Here is a 15,753-nt window from a genome sequence, read left to right as displayed (position 1 = left end):
GCCAATAGAAATAGTTTTCTTCCCTGCCTGTCAGGTAAGGAGCAGAGCCTCTGCAGTAGCGTGGCACTACTGCGGAGGAGACTCTTTCTTCTCAGCTTGTTAGGACTGTAAAGCTCTAAATTCTGACAGAAGACATGAACCCTGCACATGCCCACTTAGTCTTTATTCTTTGATTTCACTATATTTTTATCGGTTTCTGAAGTGTATGCTGTGGATGTCACACAATATATATATATTATATATATATATATTTATTTTCTCTTCTTATATTACCAATCTGCAGGAAAAGTCAGAAGGGACTATATTGTGAATTATCAGAGGCGGAAGGAGGACTATTCTGCTCAGATCCTGCCCTCTGTAGCACAGATTAGCAGCAGCACCAAGGAAGCAAAAAAAGACAAGAAAGGTATTTTTTCTTCAAATACCATTAATAACCACCCTCTGTTTTCTATCAATGAGCCAGTTACTTACTCACATTTTCCCAGAGTCCTAGCAATCTCATTTTATGAACCAACCTTTTATGTGGTACAGTGGCAAATGCTTTGGAAAAATGACAATATACGTTTTATGAGTCGGGTGTATTTGCGAGCGGAGCCCTTCTCTGCAGTGACTGACAGGCTGCTGTATATGAACATAAACACAGGAGCCTATCAGTCACTGCGGTAAGAGGCAGGAGGGGGGCTCCCTCATGAAAACAGTGGCCTAATAACTATGAGTCCGCTGTATTCATTCATCGCTCCTATTATTAATTTTTCTGTGCAGTTTTGGATAATAGAATAAACCTGTAATATGAGGTGCGTCCCAAAATTTATGAGAATGATTTTTTGCGCTTCCCATGAGGGCTGCGTGAGGAAGCTAGTGATGGAAGTTGTTGCAGGGGGTACAGCCGATCCATCCTCAGTTGAGCCTGAGCCTTTCGGAGCATCGGTACGTTACAAAAGTGCACCCATGTTTTTCCCTCTCATCACGGACGAAAATGCAAAGGAGCATCGAGCAGCGTTTGACAATCAAAACAGCTTCAGAAACCTTAGAATTGCTAAAGACCGCGTATGCGGAAGCTGCTTTGTCGTCAGCCCAATTTTTCAGATAGGACAAGGCCTTTAAAGGATGGAAGGGAAGCCGTTAAGGATGAACAGCACTCAGGCCGACCTTTAACGTCAAGAACAGATGAAAATGTGGCCGCTATCAAGGCTGCTCTGGATCGGGCCCAACGTTTTGCGAGTGTACTCCGAAATTGCCAAAAAGTGGATCCACCAACTTGTTAATGCAACGAGTGAACATCATTAGCTGTGAGGGCGTTTTTGGCACACAAAAAAACATCCCTACCCTTCCTCACCCTATAGCCCTGACTTGGCACCGTGTGACTTTTTTTGTTCCTCAAAATCAAAACTCACCTGTTAGAAAACCATTTTGGTACTGTTGAAAACATCCAGTCAGCCGCGACAAAGTCGCTGGAATCGTTGTGTTCAGTCCCAGGGGACCTACTTTGATGGTGATCTAGATTTATTTAATTTTTTTGGAATAAAAGGTTTTTTTTGGAGATCATTCATTACTTTTGGGACGCACCTCGTACATGGATCAGGCTTAAGCTGCACGGCAACTTTGGGCGCAGCACAGGTAGCCCTGCCTACAGCGCAGTTAATGAAAGTTATTGTGGTAGCTTTGCGACCCACAAGTTGCCGTGACTCCACAGTCCTAAGAAATCCAAACCCTGCTGGACTTCTTGCAACTGTGGTGTTGTGGTAACTTGCGGGACGCAAAGTAACCACATTCTCTTACATTAGTGCAATGTCCGCAGCGCGAAACAGCAATCTTTGGACACGCTGTGTCGCAGCCAAAGTCGCCATGTAGCCCTCATCTCAAGTATAGAATTATGGATGGCAGTGATCTTCCAGAATGAGAGGCATCTTTTGCAGCAGCTCTCTGCTCTGGCTAATGGGGGGGGAGAGGGATGTTATTGAGGGAACCAAGCTATTAATTCTTTTAGAAAAAGGACAACTTCTCTAGCATTCCACTTGGTCAAGGAAAGTACTAGTCATGTGCTTCTATGGAAACTGCACAATACGCATAGCACAGTTGTTGTCTGATGCTGGGAATTTTTGAGAATTTTATTTATAACAAAGTTGACTGTGACAGAGGAGCAACTATTTGCGTACATGTAGAAGCAGTCATGTTTTGAACTCCTTGGAGCTGCAGCCACTTTTGACCTTCCCGAGAGAGACTCCTCTTCAAATCTGACGTGTGTCACTTTAGGTGATGATAACTTTGGGATGCTTTTACTTATCCAAGTAATTCTGAGATTGTTTTGACGTGACACATTGTACCTTATATTAGTGGTTTAATGTGGTCGATACATTCAGTGTTTATTTGTGAAAAATACCAACATTTTGAAAAAAGATTGGAAAAACTAGCAATTTTGAAAATTTGACTTTATCTGTTTGTAAAACAGTTATACCACACAAAATAGTTACTAGTTAAAATTTCCCATATGCCTAATTTATGTTGGCATCATTTTCCACAAAGAATAAAGGAAAAAAGCCCCTAAAAATGTTTAAGAAATTTATCCCAAGTAGGGCAATGCCTCAAATATGGACATAAACAGTTGTTTGGGCACACGGTAGAGCTCAAAAGGGAAAGAGCGCCATTTTGATACGCACATTTTGCAGGATTGATTTCTGGGTGTCATGTTGCATTTGAAGAGCCCCTAAGGTAACATTACAGTGGAAAGCCCTGATAAATTACTCCATTTGGGAAACTTCACCTCTTGAGGTATTCATCTAGGGGTATCGTTGGCATTTTGACAACACATGTTTTTTCTGAATGGATTTAAATTTGGCGGTGAAGAATAAAAACGTAGTTCTAGCTCAAAATGTTTAATTCCTACAATAAATAAAATGAGAAAAAGCCCCCAACATTTGTAAAGCAATTTCTCCTGAATACGGCAGTGCCCCGTATGCAGTCAGAAACTGCTGTTTGTACGCACGGAGGGACTCACAAATGGTTTGGGGACGCAATGCCAAATTTGAAAAGCCCCTGAGGTACCAAAACCGTGGAAATGTCACGTTGGGTATGTGGACCCACTGGGCCGTACCGCCTTTGACGGTATGGAGGCTGGCCAAAAGGACACAGTCTATAGTTCGTATAGTGTACCTGTGGTAGCTCAGACAGTAGCCAGACAGGCTCGGCTGGGACTAGGCAGTAGGCAGGCGCCAGGCGTGGAACACAGCACGACTTCAGCTCAACACGGCACTTGACCAGGATAGTGTGGGATATAGGTTACAGGTAGCAGGAACGGGAAACACTGGGAACTGGAAAACACTTAGGGGACCATTTTCATTGACATACTAGGATAACGACAACAAGGCTCAGGCAAGATAGGAAGGGGCAGAGCCCTTCTATAGTCCAGGGTACTCTGGAAGCAATTAGCTCAATCTCACACCAGTGTGCGCTCCAAGGCTCACTGAGCTCGCGAGCGCACCATGGTGGTCACTGTGGAACAGGACGTCCGCATGTGCAGACATCTCTGCAGAGAAGGGCGTCGACCGGATGGAAGGAGTTCGTGGTCAGTGACCACAGAAGTTACAGGAAACTCCCCAGAAGTGAACCCATTTTGGCAACTTTACCCCTCAAAGCATTCATCTAGTAGAGTGAGCATGTTGATCCCACATTTGTAAATTAGTGTGAATTGGATCTTAAGGAGTTAAAATGGCAATTTTTTTTTCATAGATATGCCATTTCAGTGTCTAATATTGCGTGCCCAGCTTTTGCCACCGTGAAAAGACAGCTCTCAAATTATTTTGCTGGTTTTAGAAACACCCTACATGTGGCCCTAATCTTTTGTCTGGTCATACGTTAAAAGGAGTAAAATAGCACCACGCGCATTTCAGGGACCCCCTTTTGGAACACACTCTGCACCTTTTGTATGACTTTTTCTCCTTCGTAGTTTGGGGAACTTTCCTGGGAAAGTGTTGCCCTGGCACAATACGGGCGCTCTGGCTTCAAGCACATGTGCTTGGGTTCCTGGTTCCCAAATATTAGGCCCTAAAAAACACTTCTTGAAACTAAATGAATGCTCTCCTCTGGCTTGCACATCAGGATGTTTTTTTGTTTTTTTATCCCTGCCTTACTAGAGCCATAACAATTTTTTTATTTTTTGATCGACTTAGCCGTATGAGGTCTTATTATTGCAGGACGAGCTATTATTGGTACCATTTTGGGGTACATGCCACTTTTCAAACTCTTTTTATTCTATTTTTTGGGAAGCAAGGTGACCATAAAAAAGCAATTCTGACAATATTTTCTATTCAATTTTTTTTTACATAGTTTTTCAATTGTGTTATTAAACATTGCGTTTTTTTAGAGGTGTTTCAACATTAACCCCTTAATACCGAACAATTTTTTAGGTTTTACCATCGTCGCATTCAAAGAGCTATAACTTTTTTAATTTTTCCGTTGACATAGCTGTATAAGGACTTTTTTTTTGCGGGACAAGTTGTATTTTGTAATAGCACCATTTTGGGGTACAAATAATTTATCGATTAACTTTTTATTAACTCTTTTTTTAGTGGGGTACTGGAAAAAAACGAAAATTTCGCCATTTTCTCTGCGTCTTAATTTTACGCCGTTTACCGTGTGGTATAAATAACAGAATAACTTTATTCAGCGGGTCATTACGATTGCGGAGATACCAAATTGATATAGGTTTTTTTATGTTTTCCTACTTTTACACAGTAAAAACATATATTTTTTTTTAATTATTTGTTTTTGTGTCATAATTTTTTTATTTTTTGACTGATGCAGCTGTATGAGGGCTTTTTTTTTGCGGGACGACTTGTAGTTTTTATTGGTACAATTTTTGAGTAGATGCGACTGCTTGATCACTTTTTATCAAATTTTTTTGAAGGTAGAATGAACAGAAAACAGCAACTCTGGTGTTGTTTTCTATTTCACCGTGCGGGTTAGATAATGTAACCGTTTTATAGGTGGGTTCGTTATGGACGCGGCGAAACCAAATGCGAGTACATTTTTTTCATAATAAAGTATTTTGTAAGGGGAAAAAGTGGGTTTTTAAATTTTTTTTACTTGGGACATTTATTTATTTATTTAAAACTTTATTTAACAGTTTTTTTACTTTTTTTTTAGTCCCACTAGGGGACTTTACTGTACGATCTTTAGATCACTTTTATAATACACTGCAATACTTCTGTATTGCATTGTATTATTGCCTGTCAGTGTAAAACAGACATGCACCTTTTAAGCTATGCCTCTGGCATGGCCTAACAGGCAATCACTAAATGCAGACCTGGGGGCCTTTGTTAGGCCCCCAGGCTGCCATAGAAACCATTGGCACTCCGCGATGCACGCAGGATGCCAGTGGGGTGAGAGAGGGAGCACCCTCCCTCTAAAATCACTCAGATGCGGCGCTCGCTAAAAAGAAAGCCGAACGGAAACTATAGCTTCCGTTTGCATTTCTATTGATTTCAATGGTATTGCTTCTGTTGCAGTTGGTTTCTGTTTGACTACGCTATTGTTTCCGTGAAAAAAACCGTAACATTTACGTATCGGAAACCAACTGAAACATTAAAATTGACATCAATGGTAATGAAAACGGAAGCTATAGTTTCCGTTCGGCTTTCTGTTGTTCTGGCGGAATGGATGAACGGAAACCCCAAACGAAACCCGACGCTGATGTGAACAGGCCCTTAATGTTGCACCAAGCTATAGTTTCCGTTCGGCTTTCCATTCTTCTGACGGAATGGATGAACGGAAACCCCAAACAGAACCAGACGCTGATGTGAACAGGCCCGAAGAATGAGGGGAAAAAATGAAAAAAGATTTATGATGAATGGGCAAGTGTTTTTGATTTGTCATCATTAAAGCTTATGCATTATTTCATTTGTGATGGCCGTTTCCTTATCATATGTTGGAACATAAAAGCAATAAGCACAAAGACCTGCAACCGAGTGACCAAGAGTGACAGCATTTAAAAGAAGGTCAACATCCAAAGCTGTGAATGAAACCGTGACGTGCACAAACACAATATTTCCAAAAATCTAATTTTATTCTGCAGAAAAAGATGAATGGCACAGCAGTGGTAAAGCAGCCTGCTCGCAATCTCTATGAAAGTAGTGTTATCTCAATAATAGATAGTACTAGCTGGGAGAAGGGAGGGGGAAGCCACAGATGCCCAGTGCTTAGCAACCAAACCTTTCTACCTAAATACTGCTTTTCATGAGTCACGACTGACTCCTAGTACCGATAACATCATGCAGAGTACATCATTTTTTTCTCACTATAGTCCAAACTTTACATCAATAAAAGCAGCAAGGCTTTATCCACTTCATAAAATAATTTGCAACAGAAGACAGACAGATTTATGCTATCAGAGTCTTGTTAAAACATTGCACGTTACACAAAAAAGAAAAAGAAACATTAATATGGTGTATATTATGACTGAATGGAAACATACGAGCTTACGTTCAGAACCTGAAAATACCGTCCCGCTCACAAAACTAATGGGTTTGTCACAATCGATCAGTCTAAGTAATCCTTCAGGCCCCTGAATTTTTCCATTCACTGACTGCAAGCAGAAATCTTTTGGTGAGGAAATGAAACACATTATATTGGAAAGTTGCATATCTTTTCGTTATGCTACAATTAAGCTTCAGTGACATAAATGAAATGAGGAAGACAACGAGCAACACGATGGGAGGACATAAAAGAATCAAGAAAGACACTAAAAAGCCTGAAGACAAAATCATGTTTTGCACCTACGACGCAGGTATACGCCGTGAGAACTTCCGACATTTGCCTCGGATGGAAGGCTATTATACATCCCACTCTACAGGCATACAATGGGATACGTCACTATAGGCCCCAATTGTAAAAAAAAAACAAAAAACCTGTATGCCCATATACGCACCATGTGAAGCTCCAACATAACCTCCTGGCTGCTTACTTGCAGTGGGGGCTTCTCACATGCACCTCTTCTCCTTCCCTTTCCCTGCACAGAGACGGGCAATGCCAAGGCTACCCTCCGTGCCACCAGACGCAGGTTAGCTCATACATTTGGCTCTCTTTGTCACGACTCGGTTATTTCCGCCTTTTTATTTTAAACTCGAGCCACAATTTTTATCCTCCCTATTTTTCTCTTCTTATTTAAACAAAGGGAGACTCATTGGGAACATGGGAGCCCCGCTGACACCCCAGTACTGGGCTTCTGCACCCACAAACATTTGTCTGTGCTCTACCTAGTGGTAAAACCACTCTGCAGCAAACAACAGCGGCTTTATCTCCACATACACAGCAACTACAGCAGCCCCAAAAGGGGGACACATAGGCCGGGTCGAATGCGCTGCACAAAAACGGGGCAGCGTATCCAACCTGGAACCCGCAGCACATTCCGTCTGCATTGTGGTGCATTTTTAGACAGAATTTCCGCTGCGGAAAGCAGCGCTTGAGAAAAAACAAAACGTTGATCCTTACCCCCTCCCTCCTCTCTGCGTGTAGTCCGGCCTCCTACGATGATGTTGCAGGCCATGCGACGCTGCAGCACGTGAATGGCTGCAGCAGTCACATGGGATGAAATTGTATCCCAGGAGGCTGGACTGCAAAGAGAAGGAGAGCGTTCCGGGTAAGTATGATTTTTTTTTTCTGGAGTTGGAATTTTGCGGCAGAATCGCCGCGATTACGCCGCAAAAGTCACAACACTTGGCTTTCTGTTGCGGGTTTTGCTTCCCCATTGAATTCAATGTGGAAAACCTGCAACAGAAAGTCAACAAAAACGCAGCATAAATGGACATGCTACAGAATTAAATTCCGCACCGCAAGTCAATTTATTAATGTTTACTCTGCATTTTTTAGCCGCAGAGTGGGCATGAGATTTTCTAAATCTCATCCACTTTGCTGCTACTGTAAATGCTGTGCAATTTTTCGCCATGCACACGAACGGGCAAGTCTTATTACGGCCGTGTTCTGCAGGCCAGGCTCATAGCAAATAATGGCCGCAGCCATGTGCACGGCCCGCAATTTGCTGGCGGCTTGCAGGTGACACTCCGCCCCTGGCCGACCCGAAAATCACGGCCGTGTGCATGAGGCCTTATATTTGTTAGATGCACCATTATTAAATATTTTTGGTGTCTTAACATATATTAGCCTTATTCACAAGAACGTGTCAGTTTTGCACACGTAAAAATGCAGTTTTACTCGCGTATGTCATCCGTATCGCACGCGGTTTTTTTACGCCAGAAAAAACAACTGAAGGAGGTGTTTTTCTTTTTCTCATCATTTCTTTAGCAATGGTTGCGTGAATCACGGACAGCACACGTACACGGATGCCACACGGAACTGCAACGCAGGAAAAACGCTGCATTTTTTACGCATGCAAAACAAACACGTTCGTGTGAATAAAGCCTTAGGGCCTGTTCACATCAGCGTTGGCTTTCCGTGCCGGGGTCCCCGCAACGGAAAGTCAAACAAACCACAGCTTCCGTTTCAGTGACCATTGAGATCAATGGTGACGGAAACATTGCTAATGGCTTCCGTTTGTCACTGTTCCGGCAGGTTTCCGTTTTTCTAACAGAATCAATAGTGCGGTGTGCGTGATTTACGCATCAATTCAATTGAAAATACAAATAAAATTAAAATTAAAGAAATGCGCTTTGCGAGTGGGTGAATGACGCATGCCCCTCGCATAGCACACTGATGCATAACGGACCAGATTCATACGTGTTTTTCACGCGTGCGAATCTGATACGCTCGTGTGAATGTAGCCTTACAGCATGTATTGCAGAATAGCAAAAAGTCCTAATGTCAGGGACATCCCTAGCTGCACCCTAAGGGCATGTTCACACGTAGCATAATTGCTGCAGATTTTCCATCCAGATTTGCGGGTGGAAAATCCCCAGTGTATTACAGGGACACCAAAAGGCATGATATTTAAAAAATCTGGTGGATTTTTTAAATCTGAATGGTTGGATATTTGTTGCAGAGTTTTGCTATTGGGGAAAATCCGCAGCGCATTACAGTATCAGCAGTGTGGGTGAGATTTCAACAAATCTCATCCCCACACTGTGGTAAATATCCCCCCAAAAAAACGCACAAAAATGTACCTGCGGTTCAGTTACTTCAACCGCAGCATGCCAATTAATTCTGTTGCGGGTTTACCCATTGAATTCTGTGAAGTGCTTGAACCCGCAACAAAGCAGTGTGTGTTGCGATATTTTTGGCGGAACCACAGCTATGCGCCGCAAAAATCGCAATTAAGAAAGAAATAATAATAAAGTTATACTTACCCAGAGTTCCCTGCTTCTACTCCAGTCCGGCCTCCCTGGATGATGTTGCAGGCCATGTGACCGCTGCAGCCAATCACAGGATGCAGCGTCACATGGCCTGCAACGTGATCCCAGGAGGCCGGACTATGCACTGAGAAGAGGGAGGGGGTAAGTATGATAGTTTTTTTATTTTGCCGGCGCCGCTTCGCAGCAGATATTCCGCCGGAAAAACGCTTCACAATGTGGTGCTATTTTCCAGACGGCATTCACTGAGCTGTTCAGGGCGTATACGCTGCGCAGCTTAACGTAATGTAATGTATTCGCACTGAATACGTTGTGTGTGTTCCCACCCATTAAGTCCAATGGGGATGTGAAATTCCGCAACAAATCGTAAATGTTGTGATTTTTGCTGTGGAAAAGATGTGAATTCGTAGCAAAAATTGCAAGTAGATGGGAAAAAAAATATTTCCACCACTTTAAAATAAAATAAAAAGTCCATACTCCCCTCCAATGGCATTCCCATAGCGACACTTCACTCCTCCCCAGTCTGGTCTCAGTGCTGTCGGCCTCCTGGCATGTTTTTTCCCATGTGACCACTGCAGCCAATCACAGACTGCAACGGTCACATGGGAGAAAATGTCATCCGAGGAGGCCTGCAGCACAGGCACCAGCCCTGGGAGTACTTGCCTGCATTAGTCTTTCACTGTGGATCCAACACACTCTTTAGTAGTATCCTGTCTCTGAGCTCAAAAATAAATCTTGTATTCTGAATGTAAACCATCTTTGATGAACAATCATAACCATAACTTGTACATCCCTAGCCGTGAGGCCTAATGAAATGGACATAACATATTAAAGGGGCTGTCACACCAAGAATCACTTTTTAAAACGAGGCTGTGATTCTGGCTCCTCTAATGGGAATAGCTGTCCATGTAACGTATTGCCAGGCTGGATCTGTAAGGGTATGTGCACACGACCTCTTTTCAGACGTAATGGAGGCGTTTTGTGCCTCGAATTACACCTGAAAAGACGGCTCCAATACGTCGGCAAACATCTGCCCATTGATTGCAATGGGTCTTACGATGTTCTGTGCAGACTAGGTGTAGTTTTTCGCGTCGCTGTCAAAAGACGGCGCGTAAAATTACACCCAAGTCAAAGAAGTGCAGGACACGTCTTGGGACGTAATTGGAGCGATTTTTCATTGACATTGAAAACCAGATCCGATTACGTCCGTAATGGACGCCGCGAAAAACGCGTGCACTTGTAAAAATGTCTGAAAACAGCTCCGTAATTTCAGACGTATTTTGCGTTGCCGTGTGAACATACCCTTAGAATCGGAACCACTCTCAGAGAGAGAAGGATCCTGAGCAGGGGACCACTCGCTATCATGGATACACAAGTGTACGCTACTTCCTCAACAAATCAGCATGTTACATGGATTTCATCCCTATGCATTGAACAGGGTAAAATATACATTGAAAATCCACCAAAAGACTGGGCGTTTTTTTACGTGCCTGTTTGAAATAGAGCAGCGAGTAAAAAAAAAAAAAAGAAAAAAAAACACCGTAAAAAGAAGTGCAGGTCACTTCTTGAGCCGGTTTTTTGAGTCGTTTTTCATTGTGTCCACAGAAATTCCGCAGAGAATTCATCCATCTGCAAAAAAAAACAAAACAGGCTGTTTTTGTGTTTGGCTATGTTCACACGCTAAAGTAAAAAGAGCTTTAAAATACGGAGCGGTTTTCATGGGAACAGCCTCTGATTTTCAACCGTTTTTAAAGCATCAAATGTTTTTTGATGCGTTTTTTGGAGCCGTTTTTGAAACGGTTTTTCTATTGACACAATAAAAACGGCTCCAAAACCGGCCCGAGAAGTGACATGAACTTCTTTTTACAGGGCTTTTTTTTACAAGCCGTTTTTTTTTCTTCAAACGGCCACATAAAAAATAAAGGCCCCACTTGAACGAAACACAGTTTTTCCCATTGAAATCAATGGGCAGACGTTTGAAGCTTCCGCTTTTTTTCAGGCGTTTTTGCGTGCGAACATAGCTTTAGTGTGTTTTTTGCATGTCATTCGTTTTTCTCCTCCGTGTTTCTCCTCTGCCAGCACTTCCTTGTCTCACTTTTCTTTTTCTCCAAGCATTTCTTTAGTAACAGCACACGGATGTCGTCCATGTTCTGTCCACTTTTTTCACACAACCATAGACTTTAATGGGCGAGTCTGGTACGCAAAAACGGACCAGAATAGGGTTTCTCGCAACGGACAACCAAGTAGCACGGATGCGTGAATAGCCCCATTGAATTGAATCTGAAAGCGCACTGACGAGAAACACATTAGTGTGAATAAGGCCTTAAAGTAATGTTTTGTTTCACATAAACAGAGTTTATTTCTATTTCATTGTTTTAATCTGACAGTTTTAATAGAAATATGAACCAAAGTAAACTACATGATGGATTTGCTCCATAGTTGTATAAACCATTCCACATTTAAGTCAAATGAACGCTGCAGAGATGTGCGCACAGAGCCCATACCATACCGATATATAATAATGTATGTCAGATACATAAAGAAACCTGAGGTGTACAAGGTGCAGTAGGGCCTCATATACTTCTGTCGGTGCCATATAACTGCTCAGTACAAGTCTGAGGTCGTTTTGTAGCTAAGGCTTCGTACACATCTGCGCCAGGGTCCCGCTCCGACGGAGCGGGACCCTTACTGACACAAACGGAAACCAAATGTCTCCATCACCATTGATTTCAATGGTGACGGATCCGGTGCCAATTGTTTCCGTTTATCTCCATTGTGCAAGGGTTCCGTCGTTTTGACGGAATCAATAGCGTAGTTGACTAAATGACGGAACCCTTGCTCACTGGAGACAAACGGAAACCACTGGCACCGGATCAGTCACTATTGAAATCAATGGTGATGCAAACGGAAACATTTGGTTTCCGTTTGTGTCAGTCAGGGTACCGTTCCGACAGAAAGCTTAGACGGAAGGGGACCCCGGCGCAGATGTGAACGAAGCCTAATACAGCCATGTGCAGGGTGCCTCAGTTGTTGGTTTGAGATCTGACCAATCATTCATTAGGCTACAAAACTACTCCAGCCTTTACATTACAGGTAGTCTGATACTAGAGACATAAGCCCAAAAAATACCAACAGACAGAATATAATATAAATAGTGCACAAAGGTCACCATTAAACTGTAAATCACTACTGCAAGTTGTATAGGCGGCACTATATTATATATCCTTAGTATTGACCAAGGTACACTTGGTGCGTCGATCAACAATTATCATGAGAAACTACCAAGAAAAAATGATCGACTGAGCACATGGAGATACAAAAAAATACACAAATTTTATTGAATAAAGACATTGGACAAGTTAAAAGATGGAATACAGGATAAGTCACACAATAAAAATGACGTTGAATCAATAGTAAGCCAGATATGGTTATTTTGCCAACATATTTAAAGTAAACATGATATTGAAGCAAACAAGAAGGTAAGTTGGATCAAACCAGACTGTCACAAACATATAAATGTAAATATACTTAGTAAGATGATGGCGATTTTGTGTAGGTATTGAGAATCATATAGACAACGCCACAAATTACAAATGTGAGACAATGATGGAGACCAATTTAGATAAGATCAGAAGTGACAAGCAATATTTGCAAGCTACCGAGAATAGAAATATTTGTTCGACATACCAATGGACATTGTGATGCGTAGATAAGACGTCTGCACCCGATTCGCGTTTCGGCACCTGCCTTCGCTGCCGGACAACTGTCCCGTACTGTAATCATGTTTTCAGTACGAGACAGTTGTCCCGCAGCGAGGCAGGGCCTCCTAGCGTCGTACATAACTATGATGCTAGGAGCCCGGCTCCCTGCAGTGTTCGGTCCGGGACTTGCGGCCGAAATACGTCCGTCAATTACGGACGTAATGACTTCGTGTGAACATACCCTAAAGAGAAGCGTATGACGCTGACTAATCAGCGTCATACACTTCTCTCCATTCATGTCCATTTGTATTCACAGCACGCTGTGCTGTCAGATACACCCACATTAACTTTACTGAAGTGTCTTGAGAGTGAATAGACATTGCCTCCAGGCAGGATGCGATGTCTATTCAGACTCCCGACACTTCGGTAAAGTTTCTGTGGGACTTAATCACACAGCACAGAGATCACGCTGTGCCGTGAGTAAGTCCCACAGTAACTTTACCGAAGTGTCGGGAGTGTGAATAGACATCGCTTCCTGCCTGGAGGCAATGTCTATTCACTCTCAAGACACTTCAGTAAAGTTAAAGTGGGTGTATCTGACAGCACAGCGTGATCTTGCGAGATCACGCTGTGCTGCGAATACAAATGGACATGAATGGAGAGAAGCGTATGACACTGATTGGTCAGCGGCATGCACTCCTCTTTAAAATGCCCACTCGGTCAAAAGTTAAAAACCGCCCAGTTGGGCATTAAGAAACTAATTAGCATAAATCTAAAATTGTTCATAACTTGCTCAAAACTGATAGTTTTTCAAAATAAAAAAAAACACTTGTTATCTACATTACAGCGCCAATCAGATTATGTAGGAAAAAGGGCATTTATAATCTGGTGACAGAACCTCTTCAAAATCAGTTTCATACGTAATTCTACGCAATGAGACTGAATGCTGTAAATGTAGAGGGAGAGACACAACACATAGAGCAGAGCGAATAAGAAAGCTCCTAACAGGCAGCTTAAATTAAATAGTACTATACAGCGCCCTCCTGAACAAACATTTATGAGATCCAAATAAAATGGATGTCTGTGGGTGAGGCAAGTTTTATATACACACACCGTGATGACCATGAATGTCAATAGAAATTCTATTATAATCTCCTATTTACAGAATTGACACAGCGAGTGATATATTAGAAGCCGGAAGGAGTTTTACTGTAACTGCGATCTTGTCTTAAAGACAAATGGTCCAATTTAAACCATTTGTCTTTAGAACAAGATTGTGGTGGAAAACTCTTCCAATTTCACTGTTCCAGTTCAACTGTTATTGCATCGACTGTTCGCATAGTTTTCTGCCCTGGTCAGTGAAGACCTCATGCTTCAAGAAAGGTAGTGTATGTGTAAAGATTATGCATGGAAGCATTGTTATAAGGAATAGGAAAGCTTTCCTGAATAAATAGGGAGCTCTTAACATGACGTTAAACAAATAAAATATACTTAGCGGCTCTGATGACCAAATGAGTCCAAATTACACAAGTCTAACGTCCCTCTTTTATCCACCTTGAGGAAAGAGAGTTACACTACAGAACATTGGACCTAGCGGCTAAGTATATTTTACTTGTTTACTGTGAATTTAAAGAGAGCTTGTTGACAACTCCTTTGCTTAGCCTGCTCCGACCATTGGGAGTGTGTGTAGGGTAGATTTCTTTGATTTACTACTGTTTTAACACGTATACCTATATACTTTTAGTTGGAATTGCCGCAAATTATATATTCCTCCTTGGCTGAGAATGCTGAGAGTAGTATTTTTAGTCTGCTGGAAAATATTTAGTGGGACCTCTGTCTGCAACAGAGACATAAAAGCAATCAGGGTGTAACTTTTAGGGTACGAACACACACAGCGTAAAGACTGCGGATTTTCCACAATGGATTCATTGCAGAAAATCCGCAGCGTATTACAGTAGCTGCAGTGTGGGTGAGATTTCAACAAATCTCGTCCCCACACAGCGGAAAAAAGCAGCCGAAAAAAACGCACATAAATTGACCTTCCTCAACCGCAGCATGTAAATTAATGCTGCGGAATCACAGCTCTTCTGTTGTGGGTTTTCCCCATTGCATTCAATGGGGTGCTTAAACCCACAACAAAGTGGTGTGTGATGCGACATTTGCAGGGGAATCACAGCGATTCCCCCGCAAAAATCGCAAGTAAAAAAAAAAGTTATACTTACCCAGAGTTCCCTGCTTCTTCTCCAGTCCGGCCTCCAGGGATGCGGTTTCATCCCATGTGATCGCTGCAGCCAATAACAGGCTGCAGCGGTCACATGGCCTGCAACGTCATATCACAGGCTGCAGCGGTCACATGGCCTGCAACGTCATATCACAGGCTGCAGCTGTCACATGGCCTGCAACATCATCCCAGGAGGCTCGACTGCACGCAGAGAAGAGGGAGTGGGGAAAGTATGACATTTTATTTTTTTCTTTACGCAGCGGAAATATTGCCGGAAAAACACACCACAATGTGGTGCGATTTTTCGGACGGCATTCCCTGCGGTGTTCAGGGTGGATACACTGCGCTGTGCATGTTCGAACCCTTAAAAAGCAATGTTCCTATAAGCTCTTTGGTTGTTGTCTTTTGTCATATATGGCTGATGTTACAGCTCTTAGTCCTAAATGGGAAATCAGAAGTCCAGGATAACTAGCTAATAACGTATTTGGAGATCGAGTAGCAGTCATATTAATCTTCAGCCTGAAACTACAGGACT

At 42.5% G+C, this 15,753-nt stretch overlaps 1 protein-coding gene across 2 annotated transcripts in view; it reads right to left on the bottom strand.

Moving 5' to 3' along the window:
- ZC3H12B (zinc finger CCCH-type containing 12B) overlaps positions 1–15,753 on the bottom strand; it is a 104,285-nt gene that overhangs the window by 69,025 nt on the left and 19,507 nt on the right. The window contains exon 2 of one of the 2 annotated variants that reach the window (XM_075835757.1): positions 6,478–6,594. The exons of the other annotated variant lie outside the window; for it this stretch is intronic. The gene's annotated coding sequence lies outside the window, so the exon portion shown is untranslated. The remainder of the gene's footprint in view (positions 1–6,477; positions 6,595–15,753) is intronic. 2 annotated transcript variants of the gene reach the window in all.

The sequence above is a fragment of the Rhinoderma darwinii genome, chromosome 8 (genome assembly GCF_050947455.1).
Source record: "Rhinoderma darwinii isolate aRhiDar2 chromosome 8, aRhiDar2.hap1, whole genome shotgun sequence".
Taxonomy (NCBI): Eukaryota; Metazoa; Chordata; class Amphibia; order Anura; family Rhinodermatidae; genus Rhinoderma; species Rhinoderma darwinii.
The sequence above is the reverse complement of the archived record's forward strand: the minus strand, read 5'-3'. Positions and strand labels throughout refer to the sequence as shown.